Below are 14,152 nucleotides of genomic sequence, written 5' to 3'. Positions count from 1 at the left end.
AGTGCAAATGCAAGACAGAGCAAGGTTAGATGACATCATTTTTCTGGACAGATAACTAAATCATTCTCGCTAGCGCTAGCGAGTATGGAGTTATAAGGGCCTTTAACATGATGTCATTGTAACTGTGGATTTGTTTATCCAGCCAAGGAAGGTTTGTGTTTAACAATGACCGGCACAAGTGTACGCAAGTGATTGTAAGCCCAATTCAGTGCATCTACAGATAAACTTGTAGAAGTTACATATAAAAGAACAATGTCAGAGACTTGTAGTGCTTCTGGCTGTAATAACAGACGTGGAGATGAGGAGATGAGCCTGGTTTAAATTTTCACCACTTCCTGGTGAACTTAAAGACTAGAAAAATAGCGAGCTGCAGTTAAAAGGGAAGAGTGGATGGCAACAAAACATTTCCATGTGTGTGGAGAATATTTTATATCGGGTTAGAGTGAAAGCTCTGTGCAATGTTAAAATGTATATCTGGATGTGGGCTTTGGACACGATATATTTTATTAGACCTAATGCTTGGCTAGACTAGCAGCATGTTTATGTACTGATAATGCAAATGTGGCTAAACACCATAAAATATGCTAGATTTAAGCCCTGGCTTTTTTTTTATTACTATTAGAAGTCACATTTGAGCTTCCCTTTGTCATAATGATGTATTTTTCTTTATCAAGAATTTCCCATAACATTCTGGCATGAAACCTGCCTCAAAATACTGGTAGGCATCTGTACTTTTGAGTACCTTTAGCATCTCTGGTGTATTTAGAAGTCCCAAATACTAAATAGTTCCAGTAGCTGGTTTGCTGTATGCTTTTCAAGTGGAATAAATACGTTTGTGGGTAAATTAAGAAGAAGAAGCCTTTATTTTTGTCACATGTACACTTAAGCACAGCGAAATTCCTCCTCTGCATTTAAACCATCAGAACACAGGGAGAGACAGAGCAGTGTGCAGAATAAATAAATACATTTGTAAGTAAATTATATGGATCTGATGCCTGCATGTTTCAGCTTTTCGGTGTCATGTGATCTGCTGTTATAATCTTAATTTTTATATCGGCACGTTTTCCGCACATCGCCATCTTGGTGTGATGCAATTCCATAGTTAAGCTCATTAGTTAAAGCTCCTCGTATTCAAAAAAAAAAAGGTAGGAAACTGGTCTCGAAACGGAGAAAAGCGACCCTCAGCACATCAAAAAGGATCACATTTCATCTGCATCATATTGTTCTTGCGAGACATAGGAAAGTACCATGCACAAAAAAAAAAAAGTATTGCCAGGCAAAACAAACCTCGCCCGGTAGCACTTACTGTATGATGAATCTGAAGGAAGATATTGAAAAAAAAAAAAAGGTATCCTATGGGTACATGTGGCTACTGCTTATAACTAAAATTGTTTTCTGATACCATGTCCATACAGTAAATATAGCATAATTTACTCTGAGGCAGTAGCCACAAAAATTAAGCAAAATCCAAAAATGAACAATTTAAGAATCACAGAAGTAAAATATACCAAGTGTCTGTACTTTACATTATTCTACTCTTACCTCTTACAGTTTTCGAAACTGAAACCTCCGAACCGAGGCTGACATACATACACTGTCGCCATGACTGAAACTCTTATTTCCCAGAAATGGCCCGGTGCTAGAGCTCAGTGGAATGCACTTTCCCTCTGTAATAAGCATAAGCATGTCTGAAAGCGATTTCTTTAGTCTAGTCCATTTATGTCGAATGGTGAACCGAATTGTATACACTCACAGGCCATTTTAATTGGAGCATGTGTATGCACATGTACAGTGTGCAACTGTTACACTCTTACATTCTTACAATATGATGACATAGCGGCTGGCGTCTCTATATGAGGCAGTAGACACAACAAAAATGATTTTGACCTTTTTGGTGACCTTGACCGGATGACCCTCCAAATGTTGGAGGTTCTATTTGAGACCAATGCTCATCTATCCTGAAAGTTTCATGAAGATTGGTCCAGCCTATCCCAGCTGACTACGGGCGAAAGGCGGGGTACACCCTGGACAAGTCACCAGGTCATCGCAGGGCTAACACATAGACACAAACAACCATTCACACCTACGGTCAATTTAGATCCACCAGTTAACCTAACCTGCGCCTGGAGGAAACCCACGCAGACACAGGGAGAAAATGCAGACTCTACACAGAAAGGCCCTCGTCGGCCACTGGGCTTGAACCCAGGACCTTCTTGCTGTGAGGCGACAGTACTAACCACTACACCACCCTCCTGTAGTATCGTTAACAAAAAAACAATGAAACCCGACCGAAAACAATACCTCGCCCTCTGGTGGACTCTGTCCCGGGCGAGGTAATAATTTCAGATGACTTTGCAGTCAGCGGCATGGTGGTGTAGTGGTTAGCGCTGTCACCTCACAGCAAGAAGGTCCAGGTTTGAGCCCCGTGGCCGACAAGGGCCTTTCTGTACGGAGTTTGCATGTTGAACGCGTGGGTTTCCTCGGGGTGCTCCGGTTTCCCCCACAGTCCAAAGACATGCAGGTTAGGTTAACTCAGTCCTTCTCAAATAGTGGGGCGCGGTACGATGCTGGGGGGGGGCGTGTGTGACCCCGGGGAACATGCTTTTGCCGTACTAGAATAAAGTGTAATTGCACATCCACTACAGTAGGTGGCAGTGGCGCTCTCATTGTCAGGGTGTGCGCGGGGAGTATTAGCGCTATGGGGTAGGGTTTTTTTTTGCGTACACAGAGCAGGAGATATGAAGTGCAGTGAACACACATTGATTTTATTTAGTTTTATATATTGTGCTCCTAAGTTAATGTTGCTGATCAATTTGAATTTATTATTTATTGATTTTATTTAATTTTATTTTTCAGTATCAAATGGGGCGCGCCCCACTATTTGAAAAGGATCGAATTAGTCGGTTAAAAAATGTTTATAGTTTAAATAAGTTTTTTTTTAATTTTGCAAATTGCAAGCACTTTGATGGACACTAAAACTTTTCTGTTACAGACTAAAAAACAATGTTAATAAAGTTATTCTTTGCTGTAAGTTGATCTATATTTCTTTTTTTGTTTTCTTTAATGTTAATACGGATACAATATTATGCAGAGGTGTACTTATACTTATATAAGTACACCTAACACCATTGTTATAAGTCTTAACAATTTTATAGACAAATTATACTATTTATAGTCGCGGTGGAGAGTGGAGGGGCGCGAAATGTTTTCTTCTTCCTGGGGGGCGTAACAGAAAATAATTGAGAAGCACTGGGTTCGGACCCGGCGCCATGGGGGGGCGAAAGGGGGCGTTGCCCCCTCGTGGCTACAGCCCCGCCTCCTCGTGGCTACAGCCCCGCCCCCTCAATGGAGACTCAGATCACTTAATTGTTTTCTTATGAAAATATAATGTATTATAGACGTATTAATAATTTGCATTTTCAAAAATGAAATATTAAGTGGTTGCGCATTGCACAAAAATACATTTCACATAAATCACTACTAAAACTGGCACTGACTCGGTGCGAGTCAGGAAGGCTATTACTGGTGCAGCCACGGGGTCTGCTGACTTTTTTAAATTATGATTTTGGCAGCCGAGCCAAGTACCTTAGACTTGCATTGACGTTTTGTTTTCATGCCGTGGAGCTATTTGTATGTATTTTAAATTTAAAGGACTTGCCTGTAGGTTTGTGTGTGTTGTAGGGGCCATGGTTTTGTGGTTGGCCCAGTTAATTGTTTGAAACACGTTGTCAGACCGCCATCACTACTACACACTATTTGAAAAATATTTGCCCCCTTGCGATTTCTAATTGCCCCCTAAACTGTTCCTGGCGCCGGGCCTGACTGGGTTAACTGGCGACTCTAAATTGACCTTAGGTGTGAATATGAGTGTGAATGGTTGTCTGTGTCTATGTGTCAGCCCTGTGATGACCTGGCGACTTGTCCAGGGTGTACCCCGCCTATGGAATCAATTTTGTGCCAAAATGTTCATACAATACTTTTGAAATATCAAACAAAAACGACAAATCAAAATACAAAAAAAAGGTCAATTTTTTTAGACTGGCAAACAAATTATTTGTGTAATCGTGCAAAATATCAGTCTATTACTCTTCTGAAACCTTTTATTTTTGTTCCGCGTCTTTCTCAGTTTTGTTTGACGTAATTTATTTTGCTTGCAATTCCAGCTTTCTCGTTTGCGCTCCCTGACTTTTTGCTTGCAGTTTTGGCACAAACTTCGTGTGGGTGGGCTGTCCAGGAACGCATTCCCGTTGGCTAACTTGTGTTTGACTGACAGCTACGCTCAGCCATTCCCCCGGAAGCTGTTGCGGCCATTTCCTACTCGGATTCTGGCGGACTGTTTGATAAGTGACCGATCCATTGACGGTAAACAAGGATCGAGTGGACTTCAGTGGCGACTATGATATTGAATTAATTCAACAAAGTGTAAGCGCGGGACAATTGTGTTGTATGTGTTGCAGTAGTACACATTATGCAGGTGTTTTGTGGCAAGTCAAATGTTAGCCTTAGCTCCACTACCCAATATAATAGCTGTCTTGCTAACGTTAAACACGCCTGCATAATGTGTACTACTGCAACACATGCAACACATTTGTCCCGCACTTACTTTGTTGAATTAATTCAATATCATAGTCGCCACTGAAGTCCACTCGATCCTTGTTTACCGTCAATGGATCGGTCACTCGTCAAACAGTCCGCCAGAATCCGAGTAGGGAATGGCTGAGCGTAGCTGTCAGTCAAACACAAGTTAGCCAATGGGAATGCGTTCCTGGACAGCCCACCCACACATGAAGTTTGTGCCAAAACTGCAAGCAAAAAGTCAGGGAGCGCAAACGAGAAAGCTGGAATCGCAACCAAAATAAATTACGTCAAACAAAACTGAGAAAGACGCGGAACAAAAATAAAAGGTTTCTGAAGAGTAATAGACTGATATTTTGCACGATTACACGAATAATTTGTTTGCCAGTCTAAAAAAAAATTGACTTTTTTTTATTTTGTCGTTTTTGTTTGATATTTCAAAAGTATTGTATGAACATTTTGGCAGTTCAAACAAGAAAAAATGTCTGCACACTTAGATCCTTTTGTTCATTTAATTGCCAAGCTTTCGGTCAGAGACCTTCCTCAGGGCACAAACAGATGGAGCATACAACAAACTAATCAATTAAGATTCATTAAGGTGCTCAGTCACACCTGCACAGATGAGTTGTAGTCCAAGTGTGGGAGTTGTAGTTTTTCTGTTCTTCCTGGTTTCATATTTCCTCTACCCAAGGTAGCTGGCATTAAATTGACCCCAAATGCACCAATAAAATTACCCACCACAAAAACATACATCTTTTTACATACAAACTTGAGTACATACACACATATAAGCAAATGTAAGTTCAAGATAACTGCATAAACATCAGCAAAAACTTCATAAACTGCAGTTTCAAGACTTAACAAATAGTATACCTCCAATCATAACATAACACTCATGTCAAAGTCTACATTTAACCCTTTGGGCTGTAGGGCATCTAATGTATGGATCCAAAACAATTCCCTTTGACACAGCACTTTATCAATGTTCCCACCCCTTGACAATTTAACTTGCTCAATTCCCTGAAACCGTAGGGAAGAAACAGGGTGGGCACACTCTACAAAGTGACAAGCCACAGGGTAATTAAGATCAACCCGTCTAATCGAACTCTTATGTTCGCTGATCCTTTGTTTTAAGCTCATCTCATTATCTCTAGCCGCTTTATCCTTCTACAGGGTCGCAGGCAAGCTGGAGCCTATCCCAGCTGACTACGGGCGAAAGGCGGGGTACACCCTGGACAAGTCGCCAGGTCATCACAGGGCTGACACATAGACACAGACAACCATTCACACTCACATTCACACCTACGGTCAATTTAGAGTCACCAGTTAACCTAACCTGCATGTCTTTGGACTGTGGGGGAAACCGGAGCACCCGGAGGAAAAGTTTTCATGCGGAGGAAACCCATGCGGACACGGTGAGAACATGCAAACTCTGCACAGAAAGGCCCTCGCCGGCCCCGGGGCTCGAACCCAGGACCTTCTTGCTGTGAGGCGACAGCGCTAACCACTACACCACCGTGCCGCCTTGTTTTAAGCTACGTGTAGTTTTTCCCACATAGACCTTATCACAGGGACATCTTAACAAATAAACAACATTCTTTGTATTGCATGTAATAAAACCCTTCACATTGTAACTTTTACCAGACCTGGGGTGTTTAAAAGTATGAGTCTTATGTGTACTGTTACATTGGGCACAGTTGCCACAGGGGTAGTTACCATCCCTCAGGGGTGCTAAGAGTGTTTGAGCAGGAGCAGATCTTATACATGCTTTAACAAGCTTATTCCTGAGGTTGGGACCCCGTCTGGAGACAAACAACGGGGGGTCCTTAAATTTACCCTGGAGTGAAGGATCGTCACATATTAAATGCCAATATTTCATGACTGTGTTTTTAATTATGTAGGATTTAGGAGTAAAAGTAGTAATGCAAGAAACTGAAAACTTTTTTATCTTTTTTAACACTTTTTGAACATTTTATGAACATTTTGGCACAAAATTGATTCCATACCTTTCGCCCGTAGTCAGCTGGGATAGGCTCCAGCTTGCCTGCGACCCTGTAGAACAGGATAAAGCGGCTACAGATAATGAGATGAGATTCGGCTCTGAATCGACTCACTTACAAGGAGTGAATCAATTATGCCCTGCGTTTTGGAATGAAACTTCTTTGTGTGTGTGCGCGCTGGAAAGAGTTTTATGAAGACGTTTTCATTCTTACACGACCCACCCCTCGGGTTTCGTTGAGCGCAGTCTGCCGACGAGACGGCAAGGCTTCGTGTTCCGATTCACTTCTGTGACGTCATCTAAGTGTGTAAACTGGGCGGTCAGGCTTTTCGGTCTTCGTTCTCAAAATGCAGCAGAGACCAGAGATCAGCTCCTAAGTAAGCTTCTAACATTAAAAAAAATGTGATAAGCCGAAACATTAAAAGGATTTTGTGGTTAAATAACAGAACCCTGAAAAATAGAATTGCAAACTTAAATTTAGTTATTTGGTTTAAGTAATGATGCTGATTTACTCGTAGAAAGTCAAGCAAAAAGTCTTACATGTCTTTAAAATGTAAATGAAACTGTGAAACAGTTACTTTTGGTTTTACAATGGTGTGTTATCTGATTATTTTCACAGATATTGTTTCTGCGCAATGAAACAATTTCTAAACATGAACAGAAATTGTCATCCCAAAGAGAAGCTCCAGCATGAAACTGTGAGGCCCCCCCCCCCCCCCCCACACACACACACACTTTTAATAGTTGAAATGCAAGACTGCATAGTAAATCAGTGTTAAAAATCGTGTGATCATGTTTTATTGTCATATTACAGATGCAGGGAGCAATGGGAACTAAAGCGCCCCCACAGCCCAGGTAGAGACATTACTCCATTTCACACACAGGAGAATTAGTAGGATGAGTTGGATGAAAGAAAAGAAAAAGATAGCACAACTTTATTCATCACACACTTGTGAAATTTCCCATTTAACTCATCTGAAGCAGTGAACACAATGAGCACACACACATACCCAGAGCAGTGGGCAGCCATGCTAACAGCGCTCAGGGAGCAGTTGGGAGTTAAGTGCCTCGCTGAAGGGCACCTCAGCTCATCTCATATTAACCTAACCTGCATGTCTTTGGACTGTGGGGGAAACCGGAGCACCCGGAGGAAACCCACGCAGACACGGGTAGAACATGCAAACTCCACACAGAAAGGCCCTCGCCGGCTGCTGGGTTCAAACCCAGAACCTTCTTGCTGTGAGGCGACAGCGCTAACCACTACACCATGCCGCCCGTGGTTAGGAGGATGTGTGTGTTTAATTTCTGCCAGTGTAGCCAAGTCTGAGAAATTGTGAATGCCAGTTTACTGACCTAATGCCACAATCTGAAAATGCTTGAAAAGTAAAATGTGTGGAAAAGTCTTTGAACTTAAGTGTGTTTTAATTGGAGTGAATGTGTTTGCTTCTTAAAGAACAAGAGAAGGAGCAGCTCCAGGATCGAGTAGCAGGCCTCGACAGGAAGACTGTGGGCAGCAAATGGCAGGACATGAACATGTACCTCAAAACGTCTCAGTAAGCACATCTTTTTTTTTTTTTTAGCAGTTGATGCTTGTTTTATGTTATTAGGTTTATTTGGGGGATGGCACGGTGGTGTAGTGGTTAGCGCTGCCGCCTCACAGCAAGAAGGTCCGGGTTCGAGCCCCGTGGCCGACGAGGGCCTTTCTGTGCGGAGTTTGCATGTTCTTCCTGTGTCCGCGTGGGTTTCCTCCGGGTGCTCTGGTTTCCCCCACAGTCCAAAGACATGCAGGTTAGGTTAACTGGTGACTCTAAATTGACCGTAGGTGTGAATGTGAATGGTTGTCTGTGTCTGTGTGTCAGCCCTGTGATGACCTGGCGACTTGTCCAGGGTGTACCCCGCCTTTCGCCCGTAGTCAGCTGGGATAGGCTCCAGCTTGCCTGCGACCCTGTAGAACAGGATAAAGCGGCTAGAGATAATGAGATGAGATGAGGTTTATTTGGATATTTTGTATGTTTTACTGTGGATGCCACAGAGCTAGATTAGGTAACAGTTTTATAGGTTTTGTGTCAGACCATGTCTGAACCACCTTGGATAAAGCAGACATGATTTGAGGGAAACGTAACAATGATGAATTAAAGTGCATTCAGGAGCAAGATCAATATAATTCTCCTATTTTATATTAAACTTTGGTCAAATATCTGTAACATTCTGCATTCTCTGCAATTTTTTTACCGTGCGCAATACCAGAAAAATTCAGTTGAAATCAAGCCATTTGAGGTGAATTGGTCCGCCTCTGAAAAAACTTTGCATTTGAATTTCCCAGGAAACATTGATTTTCGTGATGTCATCTGCGGGACGCCTCCCTCTGAATCCTACGTCAGTGCTAATTTGTTTATGAGAAAACGACCTGGTGGTTTTCTGCAAATTTCTTCAACGTTATTGCGTAATTATTAAAATGGTTAACAGATGTATCGTAGGAGGGTGTAGCAACACCAATCTTGATGGGATTAGTACTCATCGTTTCCCAAAAGACCAGACAATGCTTCCACAGGTAACGTCACGAATCTGGCTCCAGACTCCCTTGGGATTTTCCAGACATGTCTTATTTTATTTTTTTCTGCTGTAGACAGATGGCCTTGTGCAAAATTACCCTTCTGGATGAGTGTGTAAAGGGGCATTCTTTCATATAAAAAAAACACGAAATTGGTCCAGAATATGCCCTTTAAGCTCTTGTGGAGAAATAATGGGTTGTATTCAGAGCTCAGCTTTGAAATGTTAAATGATGATTTAATACAGTATTTGCACACGTCGGTATTTAGTCATCAGACCTAATTACAGACTTTTTCTTTACAGGAGAGAGCATCAAAGTAACAAAAACACTGGAGTTATTTTATTATTTCCACAAATCATAACATATTTGTATATTTGCTTCAGGCTGAGTTTTGGACAAATCTAAAAATAGCCTCATTTTCATTTTAGGCTTCTGGGAAAGACAACATGGACACGACACATCATGTATGCTCTCTTGATATTAGTGCAGCCAAAAATGGACCAACACACACTATGTTCATGGATCACCGCGTTCAAGGACCCAGTGCTGGTAAGATACGAAATAGTTGTCATGAATACAGGTGACAGAAGGATGAGGTGCAGAATGGAGTTTATTAAGTAACATGATTGCAAACAAATCCAAATGGATGGTCAGTATCCAAATGTGAAACAAGCAGGGTTCAAGAGATGTGCAAACCAGTTATCAAAGGCAGAGGCAATCCAAAGAACAAACATTAGTCAAAATCCAGCAAAGCAATCAGAGATACAGTATAAGGCTTGGTATAAACAGGTACAACCCCTGGCAAAAAGTATGGAATCACCAGTCTTGGATGAGCACTCATTCAGACATTTTATTCTGTAGAACAAACTGAGATCACAAACATGATACAATAATAGTCATTCCAAAGTGCAACTTCTTGGCCTTCAGAAACACTAAAATAAACGAAGAAAATACATTGTGATAGTCAGCAAATGTTACTTTTATAGACCAAGCACAGGGAAAAAAATATCTCATCTCATCTCTAGCCGCTTTATCCTTCTACAGGGTCGCAGGCAAGCTGGAGCCTATCCCAGCTGACTACGGGCGAAAGGCGGGGTACACCCTGGACAAGTCGCCAGGTCATCACAGGGTCGACACATAGACACAGACAACCATTCACATTCACACCTACGGTCAATTTAGAGTCACCAGTTAACCTAACCTGCATGTCTTTGGACTGTGGGGGAAACCGGAGCACCCGGAGGAAACCCACACGGACACGGGGAGAACATGCAAACTCCACACAGAAAGGCCCTCGCCGGCCCCGGGGCTCGAACCCAGGACCTTCTTGCTGTGAGGCGACAGCGCTAACCACTACACCACCGTGCCGCCCCGGAAAAAAATATGGAATCACTCAATTCTGAGGAAAAAATATGGAATCACTCAATTTTCAGGTAGAAAATAAGGACTCACCCAGTCAATTTCCTTTCCCTAAATTGACACATGCCTCAGATTAGATCTGCTCGTTCGTCTGCAGTTAGAAACAGCGCAGTTATCACACCTTGGAGGGCTGCTGGACCAAGTGGATTGGCAAGAACCATGGCTCCAACAAGAGAGATGTCTCTTGAAACAAAAGAGAGGATTGTCAAACTTCTTAAAGAAGGTAACTCTTCACGCATGGTTGCCAAAGATGTGGGCTGTTCACAGTCAGCTGTATCTAAGATATGGACCAAGTACAAACAGCGTGGGAAGGTTTTTAAAGCCAAGCGTACTGGTAGACCAAGGAAGACATCAAAGCGTCAAGACAAAAAACTTAAGGCCATATGTCTTGAAAACCGAAAAAGTACAACAAAACAAATGAAGCATAAATGGGAGGAAGCTGGAGTCAATGTACAAGTATGTGACCAAACCGTGAGAAATCGCCTAAAGGAAATGGGATTTTCATATAGGAAAGCTAAAAGAAAACCATCATTGACACCTAAACAGAAAAGAACAAGACTACAATGGGCTAAGGAGAAGCAATCATGGACTGTGGATGACTGGATGAAAGTTATCTTCAGTGATGAATCACGAATCTGCATTGGACAAGGTGATGATGCTGGAACTTTTGTTTGGTGCCGTTCCAGTGAGATTTATGAAGAGGACTGCCTGAAGAAAACATCCAAATTTCCACAATCCTTGATGATATGGGGCTGCATGTCAGGCAAAGGCACTGGGGAGATGGCTGGCTACTTCTTCAATAAATGCACAGGTTTACATGGACATTTTGGACAGTTTTCTTATCCCTTCAATTGGAAAGATGTTTGGGGATGATGAAATAATTTTCCAAGATGACAATGCATTGAGGGCGGCACGGTGGTGTAGTGGTTAGCGCTGTCGCCTCACAGCAAGAAGGTCCTGGGTTCGAGCCCCGGGGCCGGCGAGGGCCTTTCTGTGTGGAGTTTGCATGTTCTCCCCGTGTCCGCGTGGGTTTCCTCCGGGTGCTCCGGTTTCCCCCACAGTCCAAAGACATGCAGGTTAGGTTAACTGGTGACTCTAAATTGACCGTAGGTGTGAATGTGAGTGTGAATGGTTGTCTTTGTCTATGTGTCAGCCCTGTGATGACCTGGCGACTTGTCCAGGGTGTACCCCGCCTTTCGCCCGTAGTCAGCTGGGATAGGCTCCAGCTTGCCTGCGACCCTGTAGAAGGATAAAGCGGCTAGAGATAATGAGATGAGATGAGACAATGCATCGTGCCATAGAGCAAAAACTGTGAAAGCATTCCTTGGTGAAAGACACATCCAGTCAATGTCATGGCCTGCAAATAGTCCAGATCTCAACCCAATAGAAAACTTGTGGTGGAAATTGAAAAAAATGGTCCACGACAAGGCTCCGGCCTGCAAAGCTGATCTGGCAACTGCAATCAAAGAGAGTTGGCACCAGATTGATGAAGAATACTGTTTGTCACTCATCAGGTCCATGCCTAAGAGACTGCAAGGCGTTATAAAAGCCAGAGGTGGTGCAACTAAGTACTAGTGATGTGTTTTGAATGTTCTTTTGTTTGTCTGTTTTTCATGATTCCATATTTTTTTCCTCAGAATTGAGTGAGTCCATATTTTTTTCTCTGTGCTTGGTCTATAAAAGTAACATTTACTGACTTCCACAATGCTTTTTCTTCATTTCTTTTAGTGTTTCTGAAGGCCAAGAAGGTGCACTTTGGAATGACTTTATTATTGTATCATGTTTGTGATCTGAGTTTGTTCTACAGAATAAAACGTGTGAATGAGTGCTCATTCAAGACTGGTGATTCCATACTTTTTGCCAGGGGTTGTAGTAGCACATTGAGCAATACTTTGCAATGATCATATGTAACCAGTCTGTTTATAGCAGACAAAGAAACGCGGAAGTAATGAGCACCATGTGACAGTAATAACGCAATACTCTGGGGATTCAGCGCATGGTGTGACGGCCATGTTGGAGGGCTGCTGCATGTTCTGGGAGATTCAGTTTTGAGCCTGTGTTGATGTGATAATAGTACCAGCCCTGTCAATAACTTTTGGAGTCGGGACATTTGGAAAAGAGTAGTAGGCAGACCCAAAGTGTAAGCAGAGCCGTGGTGGCATTAGTTGACACCACAATGCAAAAAAGGTGAGTGGTCCTCCCCCAGAAAATTTTTAACATATAGGTGTATAGTAGTGCATTCTGAGTGATCGAGATTGCAACATTCTGCATCTCAGAGTAAATCAAATGTTGTTCTTGATTTCATGATTTAGGTGGGTAATATGTGAAAAATATAAAATTGATGAAAATGAAAGTAAAGCCTCTGATGATTTCATGCCAGTTTGACTTATTTTCAAATTTTTATCCCCCACTGGCTGAAAGGCCCGAAGTCATGGCGATGTCTGTCCGTCCGTCCGTCCATCCTAGGAAAGGGTACTCACTTTCTGAAATCAACTCCTCACAATTTTTGGCGGAATTTCACGAAACTTGACAAGAGGCATTGTTATATGTCAGTAGTACACATATTGTAATTTTGTTCAATTCAGTCACATTTTACCAGAGTTACACCCCTTGATTAACAAAATGATACTTTGACAATTTCATGAGTGTGTTTTCCTTCTGAAATCAACTCCTCTCACAATTTTTGGAGGAATTTCATGAAACTTGGCAAAAGGCATTGTTATATGTCGGTAGTACTCATATTATAATTTTGTTCAATTTGGTCACATTTTACCAGAGTTGTGGTCCTTGATTAACAACCTTGTACTTTCACAATTTCATGAAGGTGTGCTTGCCTTCTGACAGCAACTCCTCTCACAATATTTGGATGAATTTTTCAAAGCTTGGCAGAAGGTCTTTATATGACGGTAATACGCATATTGCAATTTAATTTTGTTTGTGAAAATTTTACCAGAGTTTTGACCCTTGATTAAATAACTTGTACTTTGACAATTTCATGAGGGTGTACGTTCTTCTGAAATCAACTCCTCTCACAATTTGTGGAGGAATTTCACCAAACTTGGCAGAAGACTTTGTTATATGACAGTTATACGCATATTGAAATTTCGTTTAATTTGGGCAAATTTTACCAGAGTTATGCTCTTGATTATTAACAAACTTGTACTTTGGCAATTTCATCAAGGTGTGCTTGCTTTCTGAAATCAACTTCCCTCACAATTTTTGGAGGAATTTCATGTAATTTGGCAAAAAGTTTCTATCCCCCGCTGGCTGAAAGGCCCGAAGGGGGATTATGTCGTGGCAATGTCCATCCCGGGAAGGGTACTCACCTTCTGAAATCAACTCCTCTCACAATTTTTGGAGGAATTTCACGAAACTTGGCAAGATTCTTTGTTATATGTTGGTAATACACATATTGCAATTTCGTTCAATTCAGTCTCATTTTACCAGCGTTATGGCATAGTTGCCAGCGGGGGATATTGTGCTCTCAGAGCACTCTTATTTTTTTAGGTCAGTCATGGGTCAACTTATAATATATGAAATAAATTATTGAATATTCAGTTATTATTGTGAAGGTCTATCTTCAAAATTCTTCTGGGTCTGAGGCTTCA

General features: G+C 41.9%; 1 long non-coding RNA gene across 1 annotated transcript; it reads right to left on the bottom strand.

Moving 5' to 3' along the window:
- Positions 1-9,955: 9,955 nt before the first annotated feature.
- LOC132892472 (uncharacterized) lies at positions 9,956-10,993 on the bottom strand. The gene is made up of 2 exons (XR_009655433.1): positions 10,578-10,993; positions 9,956-10,057 (listed from the first exon to the last, which is right to left on the bottom strand). It is a non-coding gene; the product is annotated as an uncharacterized LOC132892472 (long non-coding RNA).
- Between the last annotated feature and the right edge of the window lie 3,159 nt (positions 10,994-14,152).

This window comes from Neoarius graeffei, chromosome 10, assembly GCF_027579695.1.
Source record: "Neoarius graeffei isolate fNeoGra1 chromosome 10, fNeoGra1.pri, whole genome shotgun sequence".
Lineage (NCBI taxonomy): Eukaryota > Metazoa > Chordata > Actinopteri > Siluriformes > Ariidae > Neoarius > Neoarius graeffei.
The sequence above is the reverse complement of the archived record's forward strand: the minus strand, read 5'-3'. Positions and strand labels throughout refer to the sequence as shown.